The sequence below is a fragment of the Rattus norvegicus genome, chromosome 1, assembly GCF_036323735.1.
Source record: "Rattus norvegicus strain BN/NHsdMcwi chromosome 1, GRCr8, whole genome shotgun sequence".
Taxonomy (NCBI): domain Eukaryota; kingdom Metazoa; phylum Chordata; class Mammalia; order Rodentia; family Muridae; genus Rattus; species Rattus norvegicus.
The window spans coordinates 121027616-121040997 of NC_086019.1; the positions used below are offsets into that span (position 1 = coordinate 121027616).

General features: G+C 36.2%; 1 long non-coding RNA gene and 1 pseudogene across 1 annotated transcript in view; both read right to left on the reverse strand.

Annotated features, from left to right (window-relative positions):
- The window catches only part of LOC134483413 (uncharacterized), a 723689-nt gene that overhangs the window by 233969 nt on the left and 476338 nt on the right, over window positions 1-13382 (reverse strand). The window contains exon 40 of the long non-coding RNA XR_010060293.1: window positions 3066-3223. This is a non-coding gene — a long non-coding RNA (uncharacterized LOC134483413). The remainder of the gene's footprint in view (window positions 1-3065; window positions 3224-13382) is intronic.
- LOC134485459 (U4 spliceosomal RNA) lies at window positions 4492-4614 on the reverse strand (annotated as a pseudogene).

The following is a 13382-nucleotide window of genomic DNA, read 5'->3' on the forward strand; positions in this document are numbered from 1 at the left end:
AAATCTTTCAGTCTATGGCAGATACCCAGATACCACTGTAACTTCATTTATGGATGTAATTTTTATGCAAAATCCATTTACGAACTTAAATTCCTTTATATTTTTCTGACTGCCATTACTCCCACACACCAATAATCAACAATACTGTCAGCTCTTTGAAATGCTAATATTCACCCTGTAAGAGAACTGATCTGAAGTGACAGGGCAGATTGACAGCTCAAGGGGAGGGGCACTGCAGCAAACACAACACAGGACAGGACAAAGGAAGCCAGGTCCTGATCTGATAGGTTTCTGATCTGACAGTTCAGAGTCAAAGGCTTGAGATGTATAGAATAATCTTCTTTTATAACCAATTTGCCATATTTAGTGTGAAGAAATCACGTCTATGAAACAAATTATGGGGATATGAGGGAGCTGACCTTGTTTGCTGCATTGCCTTTCTGACCAGTCCTAGGGTGCTTGTGACAGGCATCTTTGTCTGCCTCTTCTCTGAGCAGGACCTGCTGCATGACTTAAGTAATCACACTGTAACCCGCCCCTGTTCTGTGCTAGTGAGCTAGCATAACCCTCCAATCACGCATGCGTGCATGGTTGCTAGGCTACAGAGATTCAAAATCTTTTCGAAAGCTAATGACACAAGGCAGGCGGACGTGATCTTTAAGCTGTACTATTGCTAGAATGAAAGCGCTAGGTCTTCAAAAACCCCTGTATAAATTGGTCAGGGATAAATTCAAGGTGCTTTTTGGGCAATGATGCCTACAGGATATTGAATTATCTTCACATTTAGATCTCTATACAAAGGAAAGAAAGAGTGCTTAGGAAAAATGTAACAAAATTAGAGAATGTACGAAACCACTAGATACTTGTAATATCAGGAGAAATCACTAAAGAATAAAAGATGCTACTTTAATAATATTCTGCATTAGTCAGATTTAGCTTGATAAGGTGGATTTTTAAAGGATCTGATGTGCTCATGTAAATGAAGCACTTGCCATTAACATAACGTTTGTTATTTACTATAAGCATTGGTTTGTGATTCAATGGTGATTTTTTTCTTCTGTTTTAAAAATTGTTACTTTGATATATTTACTTTTTTGTTTGATTTTCTTTTAAATAGGTGCTTACTTGTTCAATTTAGCTGGAATGGAAATTCACTTGATGACAGGGCTGTCTTTTAACTCAGAGATTTACTGACTTCTGACTTATAAGTGCTACATGTAAACTCACATGTCACCACAGTTAGCTAGATTTTTAATGTTAATTATGTGTACATATATACATTCTCTCTGTCTCTATCACTGAGATTCTGTCTCTCTACTTTTAAGCCCGAACTTGCGTCTGTGTAGGTGTGTCTTTCTCTGTCTGTCTGTCTGTCTCTCTGTCTTTCTCTATCTCTCTCTCTGCTCTTTCTCTGACTCTGTCTCTGTCTTTGTCTCTCTGTCTCTCTGTTTCTCTGTCTGCCTCTCTCTCTCTTTCTCTCTCTCTGTGTGTATGCATATGTGTAGAGGTATTAATTGCAAAAGGCTGTATATGTCTCAAGATATGCAGTTACATGTAATTTGTGATTCCTGCCATGAGTTCTGAGAAATAATTTTGCAGTGCACTATTACTTTTTATAAGCAGAAGCACCACTCAACATCACTATGAAACTTTAAACCTTGGTGATTCTGATGCCAATGAATATGAAAATGGAGTACAAGCAAAAATGTAGAGTAGCTCCTGAAAGTTAATGATTGTACAATCATTTATGTTTCAATAAAGGTAAATTATATTGACTTAATAATATCCTTTTCTGCAAGACAAAGTGTACCTGGGAAAGGGAAATGGATCAGGAATTACAGAATGTGCTTCGAATTTGGACAATCAGCCCTGTGTCCTATAACCAAGGAAGGAAAACATTTGCAAAACAAGATGACTTTGAATGCATACGGGAATACTCAGCTTCCTATTCTATAGCATTACTTTCAGAAGCTATCCCTGTGTGGCTAACTTTACTTCAATATAGGACTTAGCAGATAAGGATGGCAATATATTAATACATATCATATTGAGAGAAGGAATGACCACTCTTAAACAGGCTGGGCTACTGCAGATCAGACCCTCTGAATCTTCTGTCAATGCTGGAGATGTTTAAAACTTGATGCAAAGATTATTCTGCCATCTTGATTTTAAAGATACCTTTCAAAGATTGATTCCTTATATTAAAAATCCTGTGAAATTACAATGCCGTAATATTGTATTTATCAAAATTGTCAGAGGATACTTGGTAACAAGTACACAAGTTACAGTAATGTATTATATAGAGAGGCAATGTTTGCATCAATAGCTTTTTTTCGGGACAGGGAGATGCTGTGCAGAATACACTGGATTTACATGTACAGTGTTCCGTCTTAATCTGCCAGCTATTGGGTTAAAAATAATGGTTTTTATGTAAGGGATAATGGCAACAATAATGTATGGTTTTCTAAACAAGAAAAGGAATCCTAAATGTTTTTACATTTTATACATGTACTGTGTGTCAATGTGTGATCAGGACACTGAAAACACTGAAAGAAATCCCTGTGTTTCATCATATTATTTTGTGTTTGTTTGTTTGTTTGTTTTTACTGGATTTTTATATTTATATTTCAAATGTTATTCACTTTCCCGGTTTCCTAGACATAAGCCCGCTATCCCATCTTCCTTCCTTCCTTCTCTAAGGGTGTTCTCATCTCCATCAAGCCCCTCCTGCCTTCCCCACAACATTCCCCTAGAGTGAGAGTCCAACATTGGCAGGCCCAAGGGCTTCCCCTTCCACTGGTGGCCCAACAAGTCTATTCTCTGCTACCTATGCAGTTGCAGCCCTGGGTCAGTCCATGTATAGTCTTTAAGTAGTGGTTTAGTCCCTCAGAGCTCTGGTTTTTTGCCATGGTTGTTCGTATGGCGTTCCAAGCGTCTTAAGTTCTTTCAGTCCTTTATTTCCTCCAATGGTGGTCCTTCATTTGCTGCTTCAAACTCTGCCTCCATATCCCCACCTATGCATATTCTTGTTTCCCCTTTTATGAAGGAGTGAAGAAAAAACTCACATTTTATGAGCTTTTCATTTTCTCTGATTAGTGGAGTCCTCCTTTTATCCTCTTCCTCCTTTTTCTCCTCTGATTCCTCCTCCTTTTCTCCTTTATTTTATTTCTAGTTTTGTTCATATTCTGTTTAATTTTTGGAATTTGTGAGACAGTGTCACATTCTGTAGAGTAAGTTGGGCAAAAATATGAAGTAAATATTTTGCTTCTATTTCTTGAATGATATGATTAATATGTAAGTCAATATATCTTGAATGCTTTAATTTGATTTGTAAATGTGAATTTGACTTTGATCATCAATTACTCTTAGAATTTTTTGTTTTGTGAAAAAGTCCAGTCATGTTGGCACATGCCCTTATATCTAACAATTTAGAATCATAGGAAGAGAGTCTACTATGAGTATACTTACAGCCAGAATTACATTTTAGAATTTGTAAGAAAAACAAAAATATACTAATAAAATTAAATTGTAGTATAGTAGCAAAAAAATTATTTCTTCTTTTCTGTATTTCTAGTGATAAGCAGCAGGTTGCTGAATTAGCAGTTTATATCTCAAACCTCAGAGAAGAAGCAGAGAGACTTCTCTCAAAACCTTCCACGAACAATCATCAACTAGGAGTCAACTGTTTAAAAATTAGAAACTAATTGTTGACATCTCATTGAAACCACTGCATTCTACTCCTTGTCACCACAGTCTTACAACCAATTTATAATTAAAATATACTATACAAATTTAAAAGACCCCATCATTTTTCATAGAATGAACCCTGTTTAAAACCTTAAAGTGTCACTGAGCCTCAAGTCAATACTTTCAATGTTACCCCTGTAAAATCATAATATAGTTACATATTTTTAGCATACAAGCACATAAAGCATATATCACTTTTTCTCTAAAATGATTTCAGGCTGTTCTGATTAATGGTTAGGATGACCTTCAGCATGATATTGTTCTGTCCCTACCTCCGGGCTGCTGTTGTTCCTTGTGTGTATAGTATATCTGCATTTGTGATGAAGGTCAAATTCAAATCTGTTTATGTTAGGCAAATATTTTACCAAAGTTTGAATATCAAACATATCTTTCCTTGGAATTAAAAACCCAATAGCATTTCCATTTTCAAGTCTTTCACTATCCAAATTCTCTATAAAACTCTAACATCACATTTTGAAAAGGGGGCTCCTTTAAAAATGTACTTTCTTACCTCCAGAGAGAAGAAGCAATTAATTATGTGAACAGAGCAAAATCAAACCACAATCGTGTTAATACCTCAACATCTTATTGTCTGTGATCCACTTACTATTTTCTGGTATATTTGAAAGGGTCTGAGCAACATCATCATCATCAACAACAACAACAACAACAACCTCATTGTGAGTTATCCAGAACCTCAAAGATAAATACAGAATGTATCTGCTTATATTTTGATATTTTAAGCACTGACAATGGCATACAAGAATTAGGCATGAGGAAAGGATTTTATTGGGAAAAATTTTCAATTAGCAATAATCGCGCCTCGGATAAACCTCATTGGCTACGATACTGCCAGTGCGCAAAGCTAGGAAAGGATTTTATGACGGTAGAGAAACAATATAAAAATTTATGGGAAAAATTTCCTGAACAAAACACCAATGGCTTATGCTCTAAGATCAAGAATCGACAAATGGGATCTCATAAAACTTCAAAGCTTCTGTAAGGCAAAGGACACGGTGGTTAGGACAAAACGGCAACCAACAGATTGGGAAAAGATCTTTACCAATCCTACAACAGATAGAGGCCTTATATCCAAAATATACAAAGAACTCAAGAAGTTAGACCGCAGGGAAACAAATAACCCTATTAAAAAATGGGGTTCAGAGCTAAACAAAGAATTCACAGCTGAGGAACGCCAAATGGCTGAGAAACACCTACAGAAATGTTCAACATCTTTAGTCATAAGGGAAATGCAAATCAAAACAACCCTGAGATTTCACCTCACACCAGTGAGAATGGCTAAGATCAAAAACTCAGGTGACAGCAGATGCTGGCGAGGATGTGGAGAAAGAGGAACACTCCTCCATTGTTGGTGGGATTGCAGACTGGTAAAACCATTCTGGAAATCAGTCTGGAGGTTCCTCAGAAAATTGGACATTGAACTGCCTGAGGATCCAGCTATACCTCTCTTGGGCATATACCCAAAAGATGCCTCAACATATAAAAGAGACACGTGCTCCACTATGTTCATTGCAGCATTATTTATAATAGCCAGAAACTGGAAAGAACCCAGATGCCCTTCAACAGAGGAATGGATTCAGAAAATGTGGTACATCTACACAATGGAATATTACTCAGCTATTAAAAACAACGAGTTTATGAAATTCGTAGGCAAATGGTTGGAACTGGAAAATATCATCCTGAGTGAGCTAACCCATTCACAGAAAGACATACATGGTATACACTCATTGATAAGTGGCTATTAGCCCACATGCTTGAATTACCCTAGATCCCTAGAACAAACGAAACTCAAGACGGATGATCAAAATGTGAATGCTTCACTCCTTCTTTAAATGAGGAAAAAGAATACCCTTGGCAGGGAAGGGAGAGGCAAAGATTAAAACAGAGACTGAAGGAACACCCATTCGGAGCCTGCACCACATGTGGCCCATACATATACAGCCACCCAATTAGACAAGATGGATGAAGCAAAGAAGTGCAGACCGACAGGAGCCGGATGTAGATCGCTTCTGAGAGACACAGCTAGAATACAGCAAATACAGAGGCGAATGCCAGCAGCAAACCACTGAACTGAGAATAGCACCCCCGTTGAAGGAATCAGAGAAAGAACTGGAAGAGCTTGAAGGGGCTCGAGACCCCAAAAGTACAACAATGTCAAGCAACCAGAAATTCCAGGGACTAAGCCACTACCTAAAGACTATACGTGGACTGACCCTGGACTCTGACCCCATAGGTAGCAATGAATATCCTAGTAAGAGCACCAGTGGAAGGGGAAGCCCTGGGTCCTGCTAAGACTGAACCCCCAGTGAACTAGACTATGGGGGGAGGGCGGCAATGGGGGGAGGGTTGGGAGGGGAACACCCATAAGTAAGGGGAGGGGGGAGGGGGATGTTTGCCCGGAAACCGGGAAAGGGAATAACACTTGAAATGTATATAAGAAATACTAAAGTTAATAAAAAAATTATGAGGCATATTTGGGGGATACATTGGAATGTAGCAAATAAATGGAGATGGGGGAATGGAAAGGATAGAGTGGAATACTAAGGAGGACAGCTATATGTAGGAGTCAGATCAGTTCTTAATATATATCATAAATAACAAATAAAGGATATTAAAAAATTGGAGAGAATGACAGAACTAGACATCTCTTCCCACCAAATGAAATCTCCGACCCCATGTATTGGCTCTATCTACTATATTTTTTGGCCAATGTGTCCTCATTGTAATACTCCAATCACTTCAAGCTATTGCCTAAGCTACTGATTGCTGCATACGGCTGGTGATGGCTCTATTGTCGAAGACAACACCTACATTTCTTTTGAACATAGAGAAGACAAACAGGTGCCTAACTAAAACATTTACCTTTTGAATAGTGTTGCTGGTACTTAAATGTGTTTTGCAGGGTTATTGAGGGAAAACTTACACACAAACCCACCTCTATACTATTTGACCTACCACACTCAGCTGCCTACAGGATACAATGCTGCAATCGTGGCACCTTCAAGGAAGTAAGCAACCACTATATGACTGGATTTGAGACATACAGAGTGAGATAGTACACATTTCTTCCATTGTTCTCATGACAAAATACTGGGGTTTAAGGCTTAAAGCAGGTATTATTGTCTGCTATGAAAATGTAGATACAAAATGATTCCTAATAATATTCTTTTATGCCCATATATCAGTATATTGCTCTATTGTCATCACAAAAGCTAGCATATATAATAGATGGGGCCAATTACAGAGAACTATATCTGCACAAAGTGAAAGACCTTGGATCATACTCTCATAAATGACTCATTACCAGCTAATCTCTTCCTTCATGGCTCAGGAAAGATTTTTAGAAGTCATGGTAGAAATATTATAAGGCACTGGGAGGAATGCAAGCAAGTGATCAATAATGTCCAGACACAACAGGACTGATATACATATATACTTATATAAATCAGGAAGCCATGCAAAGGAAATGCACAGGTTTTGCAGGTCAAATTATTTGGTGTCCAACCCTAATATCTGGATCTGAATATGATCTACCTCACTAAGAAGCTCTCTCATTGTGACATAATTTCTAATATCAAAAGTGCTTTTGTCCAGTAGTTTCATGGGAATAGAACCTACAATCAAGCAGGTACTTCATTCTACCTTACATAAATCAATGGTAATTTTGAATTTTTTTATTCATAATATATTATATTTTTGACCATGCTGGTAATTTCCCATATATTTTGACTCCCAGTTTAATATTTTCTTCGACTTTCTCTGTAAGTATGTATCTCTGTGTGTCTATGTGCTTCTTGTGTTTTATCATTTTGATTCCATTGGTCGTTTGTTCTGTTTTAGTCAGGTTAGCTTTTTCTTTTCATGTTTTCCAAGGGGTGGGGTGTGAACATGAGGAAATAGGTCATTTTCCAGATGGAAAGAATCAGGGAGGATGAAATAATGAGGCAGAATATATTGTCGGAAAAAATCAATTTTCAAAAATTATTAATTCAAAAACTGATACAGATTGATATTATTTCATCTTTATGTATTAACATTTAATTAAACAAGTCTTCAGAGGATAAATTTCTATTGGTCAGAGAAAAACTTGTGCAAGTCAATCCTCTATTTCTACACTGATGCCTTCCTGGATAGAACTCTGTTTTGAGTTCATTTTACATACTCTTTCAACTCACTGGTGAATCAAATTATTTCATTTACTGAAACAGTGAAGTTTCAACCCAGAAACTGCCATATCCTGGGGATACTTCCTAGACTGAGCAACGCCCCTATGTCTCAATGGTTTAGAAAAGAATGAATATCATTTGATTTGATTTGTACTGTCCTTTTTTTTGAGCATGAGATATAAAGTTACTGAAAACTATTTTACTCTAATTATGTCTCAGATAAAGTAGTTTTTTGTTTATTTATGTCATTTAAACTCACTTCTTTTGCTGATTTGTGATACATCCTCCCAAACTGTAGCCTTGTGTTCCTTCTCACTAGTTTAATCCAAAGTGTACTCAGACGGGTAGTCCCAGTTCATCTCTCTCAGTGTGGAATTACAGGTTACAGCATGGTACCTTCTGTCTACATTTTCATATTTGAAAAATTCAGTCCCTAAAAGAATTGAACTTCAAAGGTAAATGAATGGAAGTAGAAAACATCATACTGAATGAAGTTTCCAGACCACCAAGACAAGTATATTATATATTTGCTTATATGTGGACATTAGCTGTTAAGTCAATGAACCAATGTACAATGTACAGAAGCAGAGAAATTGTGTTTAGAGTTTGGGACTAGGAGTAATAGATAGGTCTCCTTAGGAAAGGGAACTAGAATAGATCGATATGCATGGTATGGGTCTTGAAAAAGGAGGGAACAAGTAGTGATAATTATTGAAGACGTGAGTAGAGGAAGGAATATGGAGATAAATAAAATTAAGAGGCATCATATGGTTACTATGTTAACAAACAGCAAATGCTTTATGAATATATGCATATGAATGCAGTTTAAAATATTTCTTTGAACATAATGTTTCTGGAATCAGAGGTTTTGGTTATTTACTATAGGTTAGGTAGAAATGCTATGAATTTGTGCATATCCTATTTAGTGAGATGATAATTCTGAACATGCATATAACTGTATTCCTGAAGGCATAACATTATAAAGTCACATGCACCCAACTGTTACTGTATGTGGGACAGGGAAAAGGATAAAGGATAATGAACAAATGTGGAGTGGCATTTTGAGGTATTGATCTTCAGTAATTAACTGAATAATGTTGATAGATTCCAATTCACCAAGATCTGTCTATCTATCTATCTATCTATCTATCTATCTATCTATCTACCTATCTATCTATCTATCTGTCATCATTCTACCTACCTACTTACCTACATATCTACCTACTTATCTATATTTTATTATTATGGATATAATAAAAATATGGTATCAGCAAAACTTCATGCATGAATTTCCGCATTATATTTGTGTGTGTATGTGTGTCTGTGAATTTTTTAGCGTGGCTTGATCATATTCAGCTTTTCCTTCCATTTCTTCCAGATGAAATCCTTCCCTGCCCATCTAGTTTTGTATCTTTTTCAGAAACAATTTAAACTGGAGTATATATAGCTGTGAATCCACCAACTTGTTACATTAACAGGCCTGGAAAAGTTAGCTACTGATGCAATAGTGGTATGAGTGACATGAAAATAACCAGCCTACATTCTTGTTGGATTCAAGGCTTGTTCCCCAAATTGAAATGTATAAATTGTCCCGTTATTTGAATCAAAAACCTGTAGCCAAACATAATATAGGCCTGAAGGGAAAGCAAATGTTATTACTCTGAGAAAAGAGCATAGTATTAATCTAAGTCCTAATGACTTCTCCTTAGACCCATAGCTTACTGTATTTTTCAACCCTCTTGAGAGAAGATTCTTCTGCTAGAACATCATGCCTAACATAAAGATCAATAACTGTTCAAGATGCATGGAGTAAGAGAATGCTCAATTCCAGTCACTAAGTAAAATGTCTATATCATGTTTATCTCCCAGGGTTCAGGATTCATTGTTGAAGAAATGCTTGTAGAGTTATGAGTATTATAGACAGTATAGAACTAAAGTCAGCTTTCTTAAATGTTGTGACTACTGCTGACAACTACACACTTACTTCAGTGTAAGATACACAGAGATATATTCTCTCTTTCTCTGTCTCTCTGTCTCTCTGTCTCTCTGTCTCTCTGTATCTCACTCTCTATGTCTCACTCTCTCTGTCTCTCTCTCTCTCCCTCTCTCTCTCTCTCTCTCTCTCTCTGTGTGTGTGTGTGTGTGTGTGTGTGTGTGTGTGTGTGTGCCATGACCACATATAAAGGTCACAGGAAAAATTTGGAGAGTCAGTTCACTACACGTGTTTGTATATGTATTCTAGAGAGAAAACTGAAATTGCCAGGCTTAAAGAGCAATCACCTTTATGTAAATTGTCAGGGTCATAGGATGCCTAGACAGGCCTCACCTACCTAGAAGAGGAGGGGGAGATTATTTGAAAGGTAGTGCGAGCAGTGATGACATGGGAGGGGGAAAGCAAGCAGAAAGTAAAGGGAAGAAATAAAATTTTAAAAAGTTAAAAATGATTTTCACATACATATGTTCTAGTGGTAATAAATATATAAGTCAGGAAACTCACAATATCATAGGTCTGTATTTCATTGGAGGGGAGTTTTTACAAAACAATGGTATAAATATGAAGGGAAACTAGTGACAGACTAAGTGTCTTACTAAGGTTTTTACTTCTGTGACCTGAAACCAAGAACAAAACAGCACTAATAAAGATCACATTGAATTGGGGCTGGGTTATAGGTTCAGCGGTTCAGTCTATTATCTTTAAGGTAGAAGCATGGCAGTGTCGAGGCAGACATGGGCCTTCAAGGGTTGAGAGTTACACCTATGTTAAAATGGCATCAAGCAGAAGATTGAATCCCAGATAGCTAAGATGTGGGTATTGAAGGCCACACACACAGTGACACCCTTACTCCAACAAAGCTACATTTCCTAACAGTGCCACTCCCTGGGCAAGCATAAACAAACCACTGAATAAATGGTGATGGTAGTAGAAGCTGAGATTTGAGGAATGAATGTGTGGAAGGGTAAATATCCCTAAAGTCGTTTTGAAAAAGGCATATGGAAGCAAACTTCTGTAAGAGGGGCTTCACTACACAAATATACATAGAAACATTTTACAAATAAGGTTAACTAGTAATAAGACAATGGTTTCTATACAGGACACTATAGCCAGACAAGTACATGGTCCAGTGCCAGATTTGGTTGTCTACTTTTAATTCACTTTTCAGAGAATTCCCATACAGTCCATCCCATTAAAAACCTTCTTGGTTATTATACAGGATTTTAAAGTAAGACCCTATTGCTGAAGTAAGCACACGGTTAAGGCAATGAACAGAGATAAATTTATCTAGCATTGACCAATCAGCTTGATTCTACTGTGTATCTTAGTGGATAGTTTTCACAGTACCAGAATATATGAAGCAGGCTACTGAAGGTAAATGAAATCACTACTTTGTCAAGCTTGGAAATCCTCCCTGCCAATGAATACTTCCAATACAGTGATGAATTGCCTATCATGAGAATAACTAACATTTTTAGTTGGATTTGAGTCCCAAAATGAATTCCAAAATTGGCACAGTTTTCCGTAGTAGGATCCTGAACCTAAACAGTGCATTCATACTACTTTCACATCGACTACTATTACCGTGCTAAGTCTTACTGATTTAAATCAACCCATAACTCATAACCATACCAATAAATAAGTGTTCCCATGAAAAATATTCAGAGACTAGAAAAACACACATACACAATATAAATGAGTAGGCATAATTTATTTCTTAAATAGGAAGGCAGTGATTCTTGTTTATATTGTATAAGTTAATATATGCAATTTTCAGAGTTAGCACATACAGAATTTTCTGACTTAAAAATATGTGGCACAATAATAATAATATATGCAAAATAGTTGATAGATTCCATAAACCCATGTGGATGGTGCTTTCCATATATTCGTGATCATTAAATAATTAAAACCATGCATTCAGAACAAGGTACCATCATGATAGTCATTATTGCTTTTGTGAGTTGAAATGGGGACAGGATAACAGTAAAGATGCAATGTTAGCAATGCATCATGATTCGAAATTGCCTACACCAATATACTATGTAAATGTTATGATTTTTCCCTTCACCATTTGTGGATATTCTTTGAAAAAAAGAGGTCAAAATGTTGAAATGAATAAAATAATATAGAAAAAAAGGAATATTGGAATTGATAAATTTGTCGTGCTGCAGTTTCTTTTTAAAAAGTCTAAAATATGAAGATTATGACCTTATGTTTTATATAAATTCCAGTTTAATCTATGAGTTACTTTCTTACTACAGAGCAGTCTTAGGAACAAAGTACTCCAAATTTGAATTTTATAAGCAATGCTTTATCATCCACTTCTGGTATATGGGTGATTTTGGAAGCAGCTTTATAGTATGGAGAATCATTTCTCTGAGGAAAATGAAACTGTGAGAGAACTAAGGTTGAAAAAGTAAGAGGACTACTTCAAAAAGCAGTCCTGTAGCTAAATAAAAATTAAATTTCAAAGAATATCTATGAGCTTGTGAGATTCAGAAAAACTCATGAGTATATTTGTAATACTTATTTCAACCTCATGGGTTTTCTAAAAATTTAAAAAGTATTACTTTAAAGTTTGCTCTTGAGACCCTTTGAATTTTTGAATTTGATTGTGCTCTAAGTCTTGCCAAAAATAAGTTCAAGAATTCTTGGTGAAAATTTGTTGAATGCAAAGGATAATTTGTTAGAACTTCAGGCATGGGCAGAAGTTGGAAGACTTCTGATCTCGAACCTATTATCTATTATTAGTGGACAATATTTATGTCCTTAAATACCCTCTCTGATTTTGCAAGCAAAATATTTTAAAGGAGTTCTAAAACAAGAATTTCTTAGTTCCGTTCATATATGAAGTCAATGAAAGAAGTTCCACACTGGGACGTGGTGATTTGCCAGGCAATGGGAAACCTATGTTTTACCTATGTCTTTACATATATATGGCATCTAGTTCCATTTCTTTGGGGAGAAATTGATCCTTTTATCTCAAAAAATAATGATTGTGTAGTAAGTATGGAATCCAAGGCCAGAAAGTGACTAAAGGCATTAGTACAATTAAACAAAAAATATATTACAAAGCCTGAAATTAACATACAAGGAGTGAAAATCATTAGTACTAGGCAGGAAAAATTCAGAAATGTGGTTTAAGAAATCTATGTTTGTAAGGGAGGAAGTAAATACCTTAGGACAGGATTACTTTTATACTAGAAAAAATTACCTATCAAAGTTTAATAGAAAATTGCAGAACAAAATATGTTTAACGTGGAAATGCAAGTTGGACAGAAAAATTTTTTAATCTTTTCCCCCATCTTTATTAAATTGGGTAATTCTTATTTACATTTCAAATTTTATTCCCTTTCCCGGTTTCCAGTCCAACATCACCCTAACACCTCCCTCTCTCTGTCTATATGGGTGTTCCCCTCCCAAACCTCCCCCCATTACTGCCCTCCCCCTAG